Consider the following 2,711-nt stretch of genomic DNA (forward strand, 5'->3'; position numbering starts at 1 on the left):
CAGGCTGGGGTACATTGGCATGATCTCGTCTCACTGCAACCTCTGACCTCCGCCTCCTGGGGTCAAGCAATCCTGCTGCCTCAGTCTCCTGAGTAGCTGGGATTACAGGCACCCACAACCACGCCCAGCTAATTTTTGTATTTTCTGTAGAAATGGAGTTTCACCGTGTTAGCTAGGCTGGTCTCGAACTCTTGACCTCATGATCCGCCCACCTCAGCTTCCCAAAGTACTGGCATTTTAGGCATGAGCCACCACGCCCGGCCTGCCATGACTTTTAATGGCATATAATTACATTAATTATGTTAACTAAAAGTAATGGCAGAAACCCCAATTACTTTTGCAATAAAATTAGAAATGGAAACTGTTATGCTATTTTCCTTTGCTTCCCTTCCCTTCCCCTTCCCCTTCCCCTTTCTTTCTCTTTCCCTCCCCTCCCCTCCCCTTCTTTTCCTTTCCTTTCAGACAGAATCTTGTCCTGTTGCCCAGGCTTACATAGCTTACTGCAGCCTTGACCTCCGGGGCTCAAGCAATCCTCTCACCTCAGCCTCCGGTGTAGCTGAGATTACAGGTGTGCACCACCACACCCAGCTAATTTTTTATTTTTTGTAGAGATGGGGGTCTCACTATGTTTCCCAGGCTGGTCTCAAACTCCTGGGCTCCAAAGATCCTCCTGCCTCAGGCCCCCAAAGTGTTGGAATTACAGGAGTAAGCCACTGCACCAGCCCCTGGCATTCTTTTGGTTTTAGCTTTTTTTTTAATTTACTTTTTATTTTTATTTATTATTATGTTATTATTATTATTATTTAGAGAAACATTTCAGTTGGGTGCGGTGGTTCATGCCAGTAATCCCAACACTTTGGAGTCTGAGGCGGGTGGATCACTTGATGTCAGGAGTTTGAGACCAGCCTGGCCAACATGGTGAAACCCTGGTTCTACTAAAAATACAAAAACTAGCCAGGTGTGGTGGTGGGTGCCTGTAATCCCAGCTACTCGGGAGGCTGAGGCAGAAGAATCGCTTGAACCCAGAGGCAGAGGTTGCAGTGAGCTGAGTTTGTGCCAGTGCATTTTAGCCTGGGTGACAGAGTGAGACTCTCTCAAAACAAAAAAAAGAAAAAGGAAAGAAAAAAAGAAACATTTTATTTTATTTAGTTAATTAATTTATTTTTTGAGACAGAGTCTCACTCTGTCACCCAGGATGGAGTACAGTGGTACGATCTCTGCTCACTGCAATCTCCAACTCCCTGGTTCAAGCGATTCTCCTGCTTCAGCCTCCCAAGTAGCTGGGATTACAGGCATGTGCCACCACGCCGAGGTAAGTTTTGTATTTTAGCAGAGATGGGGTTTCACCAAGTGGCCAGGACGGTCTTGATCTCCTGACCTTGTGATCTGCCCACCTCGGCCTCCCAATGTGCTGGGATTACAGGCGTGAGCCACCATGCCTGGCCAACATCTTATTCTAGAATAGTTTTAGATTTGCAAAAAAAAAAAAAAAAAAACAGTGAGGATAATAGAAAGAATTTCCCACATTCCCTACACTCAATTTCCCCTCTTTTATTTATTTATTAAAGACAGGCTCTTGCTCTGTTGTCCAGGCTGGAGTGCAGTGGTGTGATCACAGCTCACTGCAACCTTGACCTCCTGGGCTCGAGTGATCCTCCCACTGCAGCCTCCCAAGTAGCTGGGACCACAGATGCGCAGTACTACACCTGGCTAATTTTTTATTTTTTGTGGAGATGGGGTCTCACTATGTTGACCAGGCTTGTCTCAAAGCGATCCTCCTGCCTCAGCCTCCTGAGTAGCTGGGACTACAGCCACTCACCACCATCACGCCCAGCTGTATTGTTTGTAGAGACAGGATCTCCGTATGTTGCCCAGCCTGGTCTCAAACTCCTGGGCTCATGTGATCCTCCTTCCTCAGCCTCCCAAGGTGCTGGAATTATAGGTGTGAACCACTGCACTTCGCTAAGGAAAAAAATAATAATAATAAGGCGCAAAGATCATCCACAATCGTCCCTTAGCTGTTTCATTTCTGTTTATTACACTACATGTATATTTCACTTACTCTGGGATACTGAGATGTGGCCCCAGGTGGGCATCTGAGGACAACTCCATGCCTGTAGGAAGTCGCTGGCCCTGGGGCGCTCACTGGGCAGGGGCGATTCTGCTCCAGGGGACATTTTTATTGTCACCGTGGGGGCTGGGAGTGCCCCTGCCATCTAGGGATGTAGGCCAGGGACGCTGCTCAACACACTACAGGGTACAGGATGGCCCCCCACAGTAAATGATCAAGCCCCAAGTGTCAGAGGTGCCACCAAACGTGACAAGCCCTGCCCTGGGGGAAACTGAGTGCAGGTTTGGAGTCAGATTTGGGCTCAAATTCCATCATGGTGGACCAGCTCCTTTCCCCCAGGCCTCTGCTTTTCTCTCTCTCTCTCTTTTTTGAGATGGAGTCTCACTCTGTTGCCCAGGCTGGAGTGCAGTGGTGCAGTCTCGGCTCACTGCAACCTCCACCTCTCAGGTTCAAGTGATTGTCCTGCCTCAGCCTGCCGAGTAGATGGGATCAAAGGTGTGCGCCACAATGCCCGGCTAATTTTTGTATTTTTAGTAGAGACAGGGTTTCACCATGTCGGCCAGGCTGGTCTCAAACTCCTGGTCTCAAGTGATCCACCCACCTCAGCCTCTCAAAGTGCTGGGATTACAGGTGTGAGCCA

General features: G+C 48.6%; 1 protein-coding gene across 2 annotated transcripts in view; it reads left to right on the forward strand.

The window, feature by feature from the left end:
* MVB12A (multivesicular body subunit 12A) overlaps positions 1 to 2,711 on the forward strand; it is a 20,947-nt gene that overhangs the window by 4,685 nt on the left and 13,551 nt on the right. The gene's annotated exons all lie outside the window — the stretch shown is intronic.

This window comes from Colobus angolensis, unplaced genomic scaffold, assembly GCF_000951035.1.
Source record: "Colobus angolensis palliatus isolate OR3802 unplaced genomic scaffold, Cang.pa_1.0 Scaffold66, whole genome shotgun sequence".
In the NCBI taxonomy this organism is placed as follows: Eukaryota; Metazoa; Chordata; class Mammalia; order Primates; family Cercopithecidae; genus Colobus; species Colobus angolensis.